The sequence below is a fragment of the Thermobia domestica genome, chromosome 6 (genome assembly GCF_964235325.1).
Source record: "Thermobia domestica chromosome 6, izTheDome1.hap1.1, whole genome shotgun sequence".
Taxonomy (NCBI): domain Eukaryota; kingdom Metazoa; phylum Arthropoda; class Insecta; order Zygentoma; family Lepismatidae; genus Thermobia; species Thermobia domestica.
The window spans coordinates 171,341,791-171,359,007 of record NC_137459.1 but is presented as its reverse complement, the minus strand read 5'-3'; the positions used below and the strand labels follow the sequence as shown (position 1 = coordinate 171,359,007).

General features: G+C 35.3%; 2 protein-coding genes across 5 annotated transcripts in view; one reads left to right on the top strand and one right to left on the bottom strand.

The window, feature by feature from the left end:
• Positions 1-17,217, top strand: part of LOC145688327 (plasminogen receptor (KT)) — a 69,564-nt gene that overhangs the window by 36,708 nt on the left and 15,639 nt on the right. The gene's annotated exons all lie outside the window — the stretch shown is intronic.
• LOC145688328 (uncharacterized) overlaps positions 11,644-17,217 on the bottom strand; it is a 164,428-nt gene continuing 158,854 nt past the window's right edge. The window contains exon 4 of the transcript XR_014131875.1: positions 11,644-12,239. The gene's annotated coding sequence lies outside the window, so the exon portion shown is untranslated. The remainder of the gene's footprint in view (positions 12,240-17,217) is intronic.

Here is a 17,217-nt window from a genome sequence, read left to right as displayed (position 1 = left end):
TTACATTTCCGCTGAAGTCCAGTCGAGTGGACGAGATACTTCTAGCGGTGTGGGTGGAAAGGGATAACATAGAATTAATCCAAAATGACCGATATTTGTGTCGAATCCATTGTTCTCGAAGTCGTTGAGAGTAATAGTAAGACTCCTAATGCCGCTGAAGTCCAAGCTTAGCCCCTAGTGAGGTAAAACGCCCGTAGTATCCCTACGGAGGTGGGAGGTGGTGACATGTGAAAATAATTGAAAGCGACCGCTATTAATGTCTAATCGACAGTTTCGGGGTCGCTAAGATGATTGGTGATGTTTTCGACGACATTTCAATTTAAGTTCAGTCGAGGCGGTAAGGCATCTGTGGAGTTGTGTGTGGAAAGGGGTGACATGTAAAAATAATCGAAAACGACCGACATTAGTATCGAATCCACAGTTTTCGAGATTGCTAAGTTTATTGGTAACATTCCCAATGACATTAAATTTAGTCGAGGAGGTAAGAATCCCTAGCACCCCTAGGATGTGGATAGAAAGAGGTGACATGTAAAAATATCGATAACACCGTATGCTAATGTGACTGGAAGTGTTGAAAAACATTAATCCACATCAGAAATGGCTATAGTACACACTTTAGGAGCTTGAGGACAATAGTTTTGAAAATGTAGCAATAAGGGAGTGTGCCATAAAATTGGACTCATGCCCTTTTAACAGAATTCGATTCAATTACAGCACTGAAGAAAATGTACACAATGAGCTCTTTCGCTAAACAGCTTCATCAGGAAGTAAAGAGAAGACGTTGGGAGAAAGGAAAGTAAGATTAAAGAACAAAGAGACACTTCAGAACTGTCCAGAGGCCTATTTCTCAAAAATACTTGTCTAATACTTCACAAGCTACGATTCTGAATTTCACAAGTTCTTGTAATTTTATTTCTCAAAAGTTTTATAAGAATTTGTAAACAGGACAGAGTTTTTACTAGTCACCTATCAAATCTATAAGTTAGCTGAGAAATACGTAGAAAAGTGAATATCATATGAAATACTCTCGATTTGGTTATTTAGTGTAGTGCTAGTTAATTCATTCAAATGTAACAACATTAAAATTAAATATTTTGAATGTAATAAGTGAATCAAAGGCTATTTAGTTTAATAGTAATTTGACGTAGAAAAAATAAAGTAAATGAATGGACAAAAAGAATGCAGGGCTGCCAGGCCCATGAACTCGATAGAACACAAAGATTATTCGTATTTTCGATATATATACATCTATATCTATATCTATCTATCTATCTATCTATCTATATATATATATATATATCGGGTGTTGCAAAATAAGTGTTACAACTCTTGGGAGGTGAATCCTGCCTCTGAGACAAGAAAAAAAGTTCTCTTGAACTTTCGGCTATCGGACATAGTTTCAGATCTACACGGTGCCGAAAGCGTGGGAAAATGACTTTCGGACGCCAATAGTTCGGAAACTATGCAACGTAAAGAGGGCGGGTAAAAAATTCACTGAAGAAATCATACCTGCTCTATTGAATTTTGCATGTTTCACAATCCTACCATGCACGCGCAAGGGATTCCCCAAAGAACGTAGGGAGTCCCGGATAATCTGCTAAATCAAAGTAGGTCTAAATGGATATGAATTGATGGGGTTTCTACCAGGTAACAATAATTCGTTTGTATTAAGTCGATATCTGGAACAAATACAAAATGGCGGACACTTTCATGTTCGTTGTGTGTGGTTGCATAATCGCCAGGTACGCATGCTGGCCAACAGTGAAGTTCTGAGTATTAAGTGTAGCGAATTTGTACTCAGATGCTCTAGAAAGACATCTGGAGTGTCGGTAGAGCACAACAGATGGAGCAGGGTGATTCACATGTGTGGAAACACGTAACAAAAAATGCCTAGAAAGGCACTCACACTCAGTAAACGTGAATTCAAAGCGTCGGAAATGTAAGGATTAGCGTCAAGAACATGAAAGTCAATTCACCAATAATATTCCCTCAAACCGACGCAATATGATGTGCACGGTTGCATATCAATAAGGATGCAACAACTGAGGCCAAGTTGAAATTGTGCAAAGGGACTCACTAAGAAACTGGGTGAACTAAATGAATGTCTCTAGTTGGATAACATGATCGATATTGAAATGCGGACAATTTGTATGTTGATATCGATAGTGGAAAAATGTCAACATGTGCCACTACTGCTGGGACACCGTCTCACGTGGGAAAAATAGGAAAATAACTACTCGGGTCTTGAATCTGAGGCCGTGGGCTCCCAATAGGATTGGAAACTGCGACCACGCGAGCGAAACCGAGCTCTCTAGCCCTGAGGCTCGAGGGAGCCTGACTTTTATGTATACATTTCTTTGAAGAGTACCCACTTTGTTTGGCAAGCGCTCTTGTACAGCCTCCCGACATGCTTGTGTGTTACATTTTGTTACTCCTACTGCACAGCTGTAAACAATCAGAGCTTTAAGACGTTTCTTCCTATTTCTCATGCCGTTTTATTTTCTATATTTATGGTGTTCCAGCTGTAGTGTTACATGTGCCAAATTGGTTCATTTTCATCTTTGTCTTGGCATGTACTGTGTGTAAGATACATATTTCTGGAGGTATTTTGATATCGAGTACGTCATATGTCCCAGAAGACGTGAGACATGATACAAGTTTGTTATTTTCACGCTTTATCACAATTTGAACCATGGATTAAGAGATTTCTTTTTATATGTGTCGACTGTGGGACAATGTCCCAAACAAAGTGGGACATTGATACAATCTTGTTCTAGTTACGTTCTACCAAAAAGTGCACCAGATGTAATAGCAGAATGTACAACGTTATCTTCCTAGTTTTCGCATGTGAGACGGTGTCCCAGCAGCAGTGGGACATGTTGACATTTGTCCATTAGCTACATGTCGATATCAACACACACATTGGCCACATTTCAATATCGATCATGCGATCCCACTAGAGACATTCATTTAGTTTACCCAGTTTCTTAGTGAGTCCCTTTGCACAATTTCAACTTGGTCTCAGTTGTTGTATCCTTATTGGTATGCAACCGTGCACATCATATTGCGTCGGTTTGAGGGAATATTATTGGTGAATTGGTTTTCATGTTCTTGACGCTAATTCTTACATTTCCGACGCTTTGAACTCACATTTACTGAGTATGAGTGCATTTCTGGGCATTTTTCGTTACGTGTTCCCCACATGTGAATCACCCTGCTTCATCTGCTGTGCTCTACCGACACTCCAGATATCTTTCTAGAGCATCTGAGTACAAATTCGCTACACTTAATACTCAGAACTTCACTGTTGGCCAGCATTATGGCGATTATGCAACCACACACAACGAACATGAAAGTGTCCGCCATTTTGTATTTGTTCCAGATATCGACTTAATACAAACGAATTATTGTTACCTGGTAGAAACCCCATCAATTCATATCCATTTAGACCTACTTTGATTTAGCAGATTATCCGGGACTCCCTACGTTCTTTGGGGAATCCCTTGCGCGCGCATGGTAGGATTGTGAAACATGCAAAATTCAATAGAGCAGGTATGATTTCTTCAGTGAATTTTTTACCCGCCCTCTTTACGTTGGATAGTTTCCGAACTATTGACGTCCGAAAGTCATTTTCCCACGCTTTCGGCACCGTGCAGATCTGAAAATATGTCCGATAGCCGAAAGTTCAAGAGAACTTTTTTTCTTGTCTCAGTAGCAGGATTCACCTCCCAAGAGTTGTAACACTTATTTTGCAACACCCGATATATATATATATATATATATATATATATATACATATAGAGAGAGAGAGAGAGAGAGAGAGAGAGATTAATAAAGATTAATATTATTATCTGGCACACACTGTATACAATAATTTATCATGGCATGCAAATAAGGAGTAATATATATATATATACAGTATATATATTTACTAATCATCTTAGATTGAATTTCAATGAATTTCAATTACTTCGTCACATAAAAGAGCATGTAGTAAAAAAAAACAGTAAAAACACATACATATGCGTGATGAAAATGTCCAAATGCAAATTATGTGTCCAAAAATAAAAATATTAAATTGATTGAACGCTTTCGTTGGGACGTATACTTTAATTTTTTCTTATAATCAACAGACAATTTTTTTTATGTACAGTCGCTTGGCGACAGTTTGCACTCAGTTTCACACTTTTTCTTAATTATTTAAACAGAAGAAGAACAAGCTATTTGTACTTGTGAAGTTACATAAACGCGGTACAAGTCTCCAATGTCCTGTGAGTATTTACTAGTAAATTACAAGCTAACTGAACCACACCTAGTGTTTTGAGAAACACAATCACTGGTAAAGGAGGTTATGGGCTCTTGTAACACAAGTCCACAGGTTTGTAGCTGATATTTACTTTTGTAGGTTCGAGAAACACACACGCGGGTTCGAGAAACACTAATATCACCAATGTTTTTAGTCTAGTAGCTTTGAGAAATAAGCTCCAGGTGAATATCTGTGTCATGTGGTCATATGTTAGAGTTCCTGTGCTTTTAATAGATGGAGTTCAATGCAAGAGGTGATGCAGGTACATCCACACCTAAAACTGAGTAGTACCATGATGGCGGCCATCTTGAAGTCCGCCACCTTGGATTCAGATCCAAAATTTTAAATACAAATGGGGTCGTGTGATATATCGTTTTGGGGTAGCTTTTCACCACAAACACACATCTGACTTTATTTTCTACTTATCTCTGATCATGTAATAATTAGCACCTTTGGAATATAAATATGCATGCGGGTCATTTTCTGTAACGATACTGGAATGCACTAGTGTCGAAAGTTTTAAGGTGTGTGTACCCCAGCTGCAAGTAGCATAGAAAAGGTTGACAGACTATCAATATTTGTAACTTTTAAGGCAAAGAACAATTATTAGGAATCCCTGAAATACCATCATCTGCAGGAGAAGCACAAGCTACAGCTGTTTACGAAGCAGTTGAGAAATGGGGCATGGAATACAAAATACAAGCGTTATGCTTCGATACAACTGCAAGCAACGCCAGCAGAATAAATAGCGCTTGTGCAAACCTTGAGAAGAAGTTTGATCGTGATTTACTGTACCTATCGTGTCGACATCACACATTCGAATTAGTTCTTCAAACAGGGCCGGATCTTCAATCCTGTGAACTACGCGTTTGCAGGAGGCGACAAGTGAATACGGCGCCAAACTGGGAAAGGAATTTTGTGTTTTAAATGTGAATATTTATTAGAGAAAATGTTACGATGAAAAACTTTTCCGAATTGCTTCAAATAAATATTGCGCAAACTGAGATACAGATAAAATACATAAAAAAAGAAGAATGAAGTCGAATCTTTGTGTGATTGGCGGTAAAACACCTTTTACAATCGAAATGTACTCGTACAACAATTGCCGCCAATGTCACACTCACAAGTGATGCTAGTTTGAGGAAAATTTTTCGCGGTGCAGGGAGATTTAGGAAAGATTTTTTGAAGGGGGAAAGAAACCTTATAAGAATATGAGATAAAATGTAGGGAAATTTAGCTTTTCAATAAATGTTATATTAAGCACTACTGCATTCTTTTCACAATCCCACGATGTGCACAATACAACAAACTCTTCATTGCTCTCCAACGACCCTTTCGCGACCTTGCTAGAGAATATCATTGCCAAATATATCTTTGAAATGGGAATGGATCAATAATAATAATAATAATAAAATGAAGTCAACTGTATATGTTGCTTCAACTGTATATGGATTGGGTGGCGTTAGCGCAGTAGAAAGAAATGTCTTCAAGAGTGCTCCCTTGTCATAAACAGTGGCCTCGCGTAGTGCTTTGGTTCAATGACCAGAGTTAAGGGTTGAGAAAAGTCAGTGTAAATGAAATACACATTATCGAAGTTCAAGCGACTAAGCTTTGTTGTCCATGGGTCCAAAGATGGAGACGGATACAAAGAAAAAAGGGGAGTACAAATGAAATTTTTGATCATTTTGAGGGAAATTTTAACTTTAAATTCCCATTGCCACTGGCTCACAATCGCTGTCCACTGCTTAATACTCACTTTGTTAATATTTATTAATCCATTTGTCATTCGTCAACATTTTTGTTTCTATCTTGAGTCGTTTTTTTTATATATTATTTATAATCATATGTGTTTTCACTTTTCAATAGTACTTTGTTTTTCGTGTAATAGTAATGGCCGACTATAAAAAAAATGGAGTATTTTATCGGAAAAGAAATCTACGAAACTTGAAAGAAAATGAGAGGCAAGCAAAGGCTCTAAAAAAGTTTCTTTCGACTTCTAAACAAAATTTCGAAAGTGATATCATACAAATGTTGAGGTGGGGGAGTTGTTAATACCACTTACTGTTAACTAAGCATCTGCAAGTCGACAAATTTTTGAAAGTGAGAGTTTATTTTACTTGATTAAAGTGATTTAATTATTAAATTAAAGTGGAATGGATACAGTCTCTTCAGTTACTTGTGTAAGTTAAATTTAATGTATTTTTAAATTTGTTTGAATGCAATTAGTTTTCACGTAGTATATACATATTTAACTCGAAAGGGTAACTGTATTCGAAGGTTATTAGGATTATAAGTAACACAATTTTTTTCAGTACTTTCATTGCTAATCACAGCAGCGTATACATACGCTCGTTGTATTATAACAGTGCAACAGTCATTATCAATCCATTCTCTCGTATTAAATTCAGACTGAGCGACATTTTTAAACATTTGGTAATAGTCCTAATGCAAAGAGGTTTTGATTATTAGTTACTTGTGTTCATGGATGCGCTGACGGATGTGGTCCGACAATCTATATCCCCAGAACTTTTAATTTTTAAGAAAATTAGCACAATTTCAGGGGGCAGATATTCAAAATTTGCATTTTTTGGCTACTCCGAAACATCCTGGGACCCAAAAGTTAAATTTTGGGTGCGCCACTGCTTGTGTTTACATTCTGTTACCCATAGCTTGTTTTCGAATGCCTATGTTGGAAAAAGATATGAAAGGACTGAATTTTTCAAAGGCCTAAGAGGCCTTGAAAATAATTTTTACGGGGGCGGGTTAAGAATGTTTTGCTGGGGGATCTAATTTTGAAGTTCCGCCACAGTCGAAGACAAATTAAATATCGGCACACACTTTTGTTATTCGTTGTGTATTAAACAAGTTCAGCTAAAATTAATAAAGAATTGAGATCAACTGTATCCCAAGAACGATTAAATGAACGAGCTTTGATGGCCATTGAAAATGACATACTCAATGAAATGGATACGGATGCAATAATGAGAGATTTTGTCAAATTAAAAGCCAGAAAAGTGTCTTTATAACAGGGACTTTTCAGTAACAAAAAACACGAGAAATTAAGCTAATTATCATAATCGTATCACTAGAAAATACTATGTAAATATACTTTTAATGAAGCATAAGAGAAAATCTAAATCAAACCTGTGTTTGTTACACTTCTAATCAATAGTATTAGGCGTATATACGGATGCTACTGCTCTCCCATATGGGCTATGGCCGCACCTACACATCTCTCTAGACTTGAGTCTGTTCTCAATTTCTTTATTGCAATAGTACGTTTTCGTGTTCCCGCACTTCGAATATTACCTAAGGAGGAAATTTTGCGATATCTTAATATCCAGACGCCGGAAGTACGCAGAAATAACTCTGATTTGAAGTTTCTTCATAAGATTGTAAATGGGAACCTAAGATCAGAAACCCTAATTCAACAACTATCCTTACATGTCCCTTCCCGCAAAACCCGGAATACTCACCTATTCCATCTTGCACGCCCTAGGTTGACAATTATACAGAGGTCTCTTTTTCACCGAGTACCCAACTATTATAATAATCTAACTAGAGAGGTGGACATTTTTTCGAGCTACCCGGTGTTTGAAAGAGCAATAAAACGCGTGCTGGCTAAATAATATTACTTGTGCACTCTTTGTTAATACTATTGATGTTACTGTTGTTGTTTATTTTTTAAATTCTTTTTTTTTCCGCTTGTTGACATTTCCCTGTGTAAAATGGCACAATTATGCTGTATCTGGGAATTTGTTCAATAAATAAATAAATAAATATACACGATCCATTACATCCCCGAGCGAGGGTATATGAGACATGGGACTACAGCTTAACCTGGAATCTGAATCACAGCTTAAGTTCATGAGTTCTATTCTGTTTCGACTTATATGTTTCAATTGTACTTGCCAAAATAAATCTTAGGTATATTTTTAGTTGTATCTTGTGCTCATTTAATTAAAAAATGCTATTAATTATTAAAATTGGAACTTTCTTCGGTATTCATCCACAGTCAATTACTTATAATTTCGCCGTTTTTCGTTAATATTCACAGGGAGACTACAGATATTGAAGAAATTTGCAATTGTAACAATTATTTGAGGAATTTTTGTCCATTACAACTTTCTTCTCTTTTATTATCATTTAGGTGGGAGCGCCAAAATATTGTTTGCTTACACTTAAGAATTGTCTAGAACCGGCCCTGTCTTAAAAGTAGTTTTCACGCAGTAAGGGATAGTGCTATTGCTGCCAGTACAAGTTCCGGGGCTGATGTGCTTTTGTTTGAAAGATTTAGGCAACTCTAGTCGTCCATCGACAAAAGCAATCACCAACCTCGGATAGATGATGTTACGGAAGATGTCCATGTAATTATGCTGGAATTTATACAAGAGATACATCAGAAACACCATAAAGATGGCTATGATGTTTCTCTGTGGTGTTTCTGGTGTATCTGTTGTTGATCTATGAGATGGCTATGATCTTCCTAGGCAGCACCCTTCCACAAGGAGTTTCATTTCGCCTTCCTGGAAATGTGAGCCATGCTCAGTGGATGGCAAAGGCTATATATGCGTTCAAAATATATTTATTCCAAGATCAATTTGAACTGACGAGAAAAGAGAAGAATTAAATCAAGATACTATACATTTTCATTGCCCGAATCTACTCACAAGCTTGGTTCCTTGAACCGTTGGCTGTGAAAGCTCTGTATCACGATTACAAGGTTTTACAGAAATTAATCGAATACAAGGAAGTAGATCAAGAAATTAGTAACTGTGCTGTGAAAAAAATTGCTAACCGTGTATGGTATCTGTCACCAGGCACTGCGACATTCGCTTTCTTTCATGATGAAGTACCGCAACACCTGACGAAAAAAAATGGTTTTTAATATAACGGAAAGTACAGAAGAATATGACGTACCAAATCAATTAAAAAGCTGCTCTATAAATAGTGTAGAAGTTAACAGTTTCAAAGGAAAAGAATTGTCGGACTTCGTTCCCGCAGATTCGAAGACAAGGTTTCTCAACATTTTCTATAGATACAAATTTTCTAAAATCATGCCCATCTACTTGGAAACAAGATGCAACTTTCAGCGTGGGTTGGAGGTATTGAGAGACATTATGTTGGTGAACGATGTGGCAGAGAGAGAGGTGAATCCGATACAAGAATACAAGAATATTCTAAGCAGGGACGAGAAAGAAAAACAATACGTACTGCAGATCGTCAGTGAACACAGGAAAAAGTATACAGGTGCTACAAAAATTGGTATAATCAGACAGTAGAAATTGGCTAGTTATTCACAGCTTTCAGCTTTTATTATTATTGTCATTTTAAACCTTCATTATACTAATTATGTATTTTTACATAGTTCATGAAAACAGTTTCAACATAGGTTGGTGTGCATTGGGACGGAATGTGCTATTACTTAATAACATGTATTAGCGCTTTCTTGTTACTTTTGTGCACCTCTTTTTAGATACTTCTGTAAACCATGAAAAAAGGCAGTATTGAAGGATATTAAACGGTTATTATAAAGGTAATAAATATTACATGATCACAGATAAGTTGAAAATAAAGGCAGATGTTGTAAAAGTTAAAAATCAGGATCCCGTTCCCATAACCAGATTTTGTAAAAATTTAAAAATGATTAGTTTCTGTTCGGAGCGCCAAATTTTGTAAAAGTCTAAATGGTGATCAGATGTGGAGAACAAGGAGGGTTGTGTGCTGTTCCTTGTTTGAGTATGAGTATGGTTCAGATTCCGGGAACTAAAATTTATCTTTGCTAGCACCACCGTTGAAGTCTCCGTTCTTCGAACTAAAATGGTTTGACTCGATACGCTACTGCTTCCGACTTGTATACAATGTTAAAAAATATAGGTTCGGCATTGAAATATCGAAATTTGAAGGGTACCGTGACCCATTTGAGTTTCGAATCCATGATTCTTTTTATTTGAAGTATTACGTAATAATGAAAGAAAAATTGGAGACTGCCTATCTCCCTGCAGTATTCCAGAGCTTTAGGAAAATAAGATCCCCCTAAACCGTGAGAGCAAGCGAAGATTTTATTCCTATAGCGTATCCGCATATTGACATGCTGCAATGCTGGAAAAGAATTTTTGCTCTAATTTCTGGTTTGTAGGAACAAACTAGACTTATTTTCACTTTCCATAAAAATTGGAATTTAAATATATAAAATACAAGTAAACCAATAGCCTAAATTTAAAATTTTTGCTGAAGGTTTAGAAAATCACTTCAATTTAGTCCATGGTAGATTGAATTGGAAAATTGCCTGCATTGCCTTATTATTTTATCCTAACAAACCCTTAAAAACAAATGTTATTCTGGAGTTCAGGGATGTAACTTCATAAGAGAAAAAGTTCACGAATTTGCGTTTAACAGTATAATAAAAGCTAATCGTGTATTCTTAAAACTCGTTTAAATGCTTTTTGGAAATGTGCAAGCAACTTTTGTTCTCCTGACTCCTTATTAATTTTAGTTAAGCAAGTCCGTTGACGCTTGTTGCCTGGAATGTTTGTAGATATATGTATATGCGTGAAAATGTACCACCCGCACAAAAATGCATGTAAATACTTCAATGTTTTTCGGAGTTTAGAGTTTTAATTCAAAAAAATTTACGTATAAATGTTTGTACTTTAGTGCCGCCGAAGACCGTACACTGGGCTGTTTTCTAAATTAGCCGAGGGGGACGCGGTGGCTCAGTGGTAGATCATTCACCTCCGGTGCTTGGGGTCCCTAGTTCGATCCCAGATCGCGCCGTGTGGACTTCGTGGTAGACAAACACCGTGATCGTGGGTTTTCTCGGGGCTCTACCGTTTCCCCGTTCTACCGTCTCGGGGTCCCATTTTCTTTATTTCACAATTTCATTCATTTCTCATCATTACCGTCTTCTTTAGCCTAACCGGCTTAACTATGCGACGTAAAACTTAAGATTTCATTTCATTTTTTCTCTAAATTAACCTCTCATTTTTATGTTTTACGTAACGTATTGCATATGTTAGTGTGTTGCGTGAGCTAAATTTGGTGTATCACTAAATGCTTGCGACTCACTGTCAATTCCTTTTTGCTACTACCTCGAAATTTTGAATTGTCAACTTGCCAATCTTTTAGGACACGCATCTAACTGTGTTTTTAATTTCCTCCTTTTTCTCTCATTCGTCAAATTATTCGTTGCGTTCTCAATTTTATTTATTTATTTATTTATTATTATTATTATTATTATTATTATTATTATTATTATTATTATTATTATTATTATTATTATTATTATTATTTGGATCCGCCCAATTAAGGACCACCTTATATAGTAGAGGATTTAGAATCCAGACTAAAATTTACCAGATCTTGTAGTTGCACAGACAACATTCGTTTATGATATAAAAATTAAACACAACTAAGTTATTTGGAAAATATCTTCAATAACATTGATCAAAAAAGTAAGGTAATGGAAGAAAAGGAACATACAAAAAACTCTTATATATTTATTTGTATATAGAAGAAAGTAAATTCTATTCGGAAGTATACATGAAACCCACAGTAGGTGTGGTGCGAGGGGTCCTGGGTTTGATTATCGGTGGGAACACTCAGTCGGAAAGATATAAAAGCTTTCTCACGCCAACCATCCTGAGTGAGGTATTCTCTCGGTCATTCACACCAGGCGAATGTCGGGATGATACCTAACATAAAAAGATTCCAGCCGATTCCTTCCTTCTCCACTTCTCTGGTAGTGTGATAGCTGAGGGATGCCATCCATCATACGTAAGGGGCCAAAACCGACATAGGTGCCGAAAGCCCAGAAATGTAATTCCTAATTCCTACCAACAGGAGACAGAAGATTCATCCGCTATGGATCATCGCATCCTTTTCCAATTAAGGAGAACCTAATATTTTTACTTCAAGGCTTTGTGTGTGTGCTCTGAAAAAGAAAAGCAGAAAAGGGAATTAGACTTATAATGTAAATGAACAGAATAATTAGATACACTCTACAATGGTAGATAAGTATTTCAGGAACTTAGAATTTTTCCCTCAATAAAATAATCAATCAAAAATGGACGAAGGTTCCGAATTCACATAGCATTAATGAACATCTAAAAAGATCTTTCAGTAAACGTGAAATGAACAAAGTAGTAAAAGAAAAGCGCGGAAGAGTACTTAATCCAATACAACAGTTATTTTACAGATCAGTTACAAAGCAGTGGAGTATATCAAGGCGTTTGCACATGTAGTGAGTTTTACATCGGTAACATACACAAATAGCACTCAATAAAAATTAAAGAAAACATTAGGCATCTCTAACATTTAAATAGTAATGACCAACATGGTGTAAAATTAAAGTTTATATATATCGGACATTAACTTTGAAAGAGAAACGAGATATTTCTTATTAAAATAAATTTACTAAATCAGATTTGAAGCTGGATGATTTTGAAAGGGTTGTAACACAGTTACAGATCTCTACAGAAAATCCAGTAAACGTATTAAGCACCCAAGATATGACAACTTTACGAAAGAAAAGAATAATATTGCACAGATGTACGCAGGACATACTGCAGATTCTGACGCTGCTTTGTGAGTAGATTTTTTTTTTCTTTCAACTAGCGGGCTACAGTAAGAAACCTTTATCCTTTTACCAATATTTTTAACAATCTTTCTATTGCTATCGCCTGAGAATAGAGCCCGAAATATTCTAAAAAACCGGTCTCCTTACTTATACTTACTATTTACTGTTTAAAATCCATATATATTGATAATAATAATAATAAAGTATAATAATTTACATAAATTGGGCCCACAATTTTAGCAGCTGATACGAATATTCCTACAAATGCTAAAAATGAAATTTTACTTTAAATAAAAATTAATATTTATTACTTCTTGGCAATGGTAATCTGACTTACCATAAACCTGTCAAAATTATAATTCAGAAGATATTTCACGTTTGTCTTCAAATGCTTAAAAACCTTATTGCTAATTAAAAAGAAATTTCATTATTGGAAGTACACTGATGAATTCTTAGGAAATAACTTTCAAAATGCAAAGAAATTACCTATCTAACTACTGATGTAAGATTGTGTATTGATTACGTTAATCTTTATTCACAGCAAATTGTATATGTATATTTCAAAAGCTGTAATAAACATCTCGTAACATCTAATCCGAACTAATTCACTTCACTGTAATCGATTTCTGATAGCTATGAAATCCTGAAATTTTGAATGAAATACATTTTCTTACAAGTTCGTGTTTAGGTGTTTACATGTATAGTTTATGAAATACTAAATCGTTATTTTTCCATACATGTAATATCAAGATAATATCAAATCCAATTATGATAATAGCCTTGCATGCTTTGTGAAAATGAATTTGTAAACACCAGCAAAGAGCCACTTCAAATAAAAGTATCCATTAAACTGTACTTGTTCTATTGATATTAATTTTCTGTAACTATACGTAACGTTCTACGGAATAAAACTGTTTTGAAGAATTTTCTTTCTATACTATAATTTTGAAGTCATTGGATTGGAAAAACAAAATTACATTTTTATTCGTCAAAACTCTATTTCATTCTGCAAAAATATTAATAGTTTAAATACATAGTAAAATATTGTACTTTGCTTGGGAATACGGTCATTTTACTCTGTGGAAAAAGGAGCCACAAGTCATGTTAGTTGCCTTTGCCATGCTTTCAAAATTTCAACTTCTTTGCCAGTAAAAGTAATTTGAACTGAATGTTAAAACTACCAAGACTTTATATTTAGTTTTAACTTAAGTTTGAAGAATCCTCTAAGCCAAAATAAGGATTCAACTTGCGTTTATGCTCAAGATGTCTTAATCCAACAAATTCCAAGGCTCAAAGCAATTTTTCGAACACCTCTTTAGTTTGAGTAGCAAAGATATCACACATCATGATACCTATTTCTTCAGACTAGGTAGATTTACCAGGAAAAGTACCAGTATGTATCCGCCGATACACGTATGTTATCCTAAAACGAAGGGTCTAATTTTATGCAGTTTCCTTTGAAGTTAAGAGAATTGACTAAAATTTGTTCCGAAGTTACGGGAAAAAGGACGAAACTGTGAACATGTAAGGATGAACAGATACACAAGGTGTTTCAAAATGATATGAACGATTTCAGCTCCTCGTAATTTGTACTTTCGAGCGACCGAAGGAGAGAAGAAAGTTTTGTGATAGTGAAAATATTAAATTAGAGATTTCAACGCATTTACAAGTTTCATAGCCCGTAAATACCGAAAAAATGATGTTTCGAAATCTATCCTCTGTTCGTCCTGATGTACCCTCACCTAGAGGTCATACCATTTAACATATCTCAACCAAATTTAAACTTGAGATTTCTATGTTATCCTCCAAGGGTGTTTTTTCCGAATTTTCTTCCTACCCCTAAAGATAAGGGTAGTTTACCTAAGAGTAAAAATCAAAAAATGAGATTTTCTCAAAAGCGACTCTAACGATTTTGTTCATATTTCATCAATAATCTAACAATATAGTATAATGCATTTGTTCTGAAAAAATGTACGAGGGATAGTTTTTCTTTGGAAGTGACTTTTTTTCGGACGATTTTCTCAAAAACAACTTAGGCGATTTTATTCATATTTCATAAAGAAATATTTCATTAATGACATGACAATATGGCCTAACTCATTTGTCCTTAAAAAAATAAATAAACAAAATTAAAAAATAAGAGTGGTAGTTTATTTTTGGGGCTGAGTTCTTTTCGGACGATTTTCTCACAAACGACTCATACGATTTTCTTCATATGCCATATTTTCATGTTAATGAAATATTTATGAAATAACTCATTTGTCGTGAAAAAATTTACGAGTGGTAGTTTATTCTTGGGGGTGAGTTTTTTGGACGATTTTTTTCAAAAGCGACTCATGCGATTTTGTTCACATTTCATAAATAAATATTTCATTAGTAAGCTGACAATGTAGTATAATTCATTTGTTCTGAAAAAATGTACAAGAGGTAGTTTTTTGGTGGCATTTTTTGGGATGATTTTCTCAAAAATGACTGGCAATTTTGTTCATATTTCATAAATAAATATTTTATTATTGTTTTTATAATATTGTATATCACTTTCTATGAGAATATCCACAGGCTTTGGTTAGCTTTCTTTAAAAAAAAAAAAAAAAAAAAAAAAATTGTAAAGTACACTTACGCAATTTTGTTACTATTTTATAATCAGATATTTCGTTAATAGTCCAAAGATAGGATATAAATTATTTCGTATGGATAAATCTACAAGGAGTGGTTTACGTTTGGGGATGGGTTTTCTTTCGGTGAAGTTTTCCGAAAACACCGTAGAATTTTGTTCGTATTTCACAAGAAAATATTCCATTAATAACTGCAATATAATATGATTTAGTTTAAGGAATTGGAGCTACAAAGTTTTGTGCGGTGGTCTGTACCTTTTATTTTCACTAATTGTGCAAAATCCTTAAAATTTTACACAAAGTACTATAACTGTCCAAGCTTTAGTGGTAAAAATTGTAATACAGTAACTCACAAATTCTCAGTGTGGTGCCCGTTTGTTACCTTTTGTCACTTTTATACATCAATTTGGTAATTAATTCCTCCCAGATCCGTTTCAGCATGTTTCCATCAACATTTAGCACTGCAACAGTAATGCGCTCTTGCAGTTCACGGACATTTTGGGGTAGAGATAATTTGTACACAATGTCTTCAAGATGTTCCCACAAAAGAGTATCGCAAGGGAATATATCTGGTGATATTGGTGGCCAACGTAAAAGCTTTTGATCATTGAGCAGCTTTTACCCAATCCAACGATAACAGTTTCTCATGAAAGTGATTCTTTACATTGCGATGAAAGTGGGAAGGGGGCTCCAACCAGTTGATAAATAAAGTTTACACTGTCATATTCAAGCTACGGCGTAAGTCACGTAGTAAACGTGTGTAGAAATGTTTCTCCAGGCAGTTTCTTTGAGAAAGAGGTGTGGACCGTATACTTTGGGAAATGAAATGGCGCAAATCATATTTGTTTCTGGTATTTTACTCACAGTTTCAACGATTTCATGAAGCTTCTCAGTCCCCCAGATACGAACATTTCGTTTGTTCGCTCCTCTCGTCACATGGGACTTAGCCTCATCCGCTAAAACACAGATCGTCACTGCACAACTCTGGAAATGACTCACAAAATTCTTTGCGGGACGTGTGGTCATTAAGGGTTAAATTTTGTGACAACTACTCGATAGGGATACATCTGTAAACGCTTATGCACTAGACGCCACACAGTTGTTTGAGACATTTGAAATTTTCGACTGCCTCTAACTGTAGACTTCTGAGAGCTTCTCTCGACATCTGCTTCAGACGTGGAAGGTCAACTAAACTATTTTCGCGTGCAAATGTATTCTGTTGCTTTGAATTGTTGATATCACTTGCGAATGGAGCTCTTTGGTGGTGGTTCTTTACAAAGTTTTACACGAAACTCACGTTGAAAACTCACTACAGACCAATTAACGCGACTGTAGGACTCGAAATGCTTTATCTGCACCACAGACAGCAATTTTGCAACTTGTCACTGTCATCTGTTGTAAGAATTTTGAACTAGTACAACCATATCAAATATAACTTCAGGATGTAGTTGAAACTAATTCAGTAAATTTGTTTTTGATATAGTTTTTACGCCCATGGATTGATTTCTTGTCGTTCAAATCATTTTGAAACCCGTTGTACTTTAACTGGCGACTATACAGTTAATTCTTTCTATAATATACCAGTAAGTATCAATGTTTTTTTGCTCTTGCTCAAGTGCTTCTAGTTAGGGATAATAATAATAAGAAGAAAAAAGGTTCCTTTTGAAATTAAGACCCTCCCTTTTTGTATTCTGTAAAGAGCCGTTTATTTATTATTA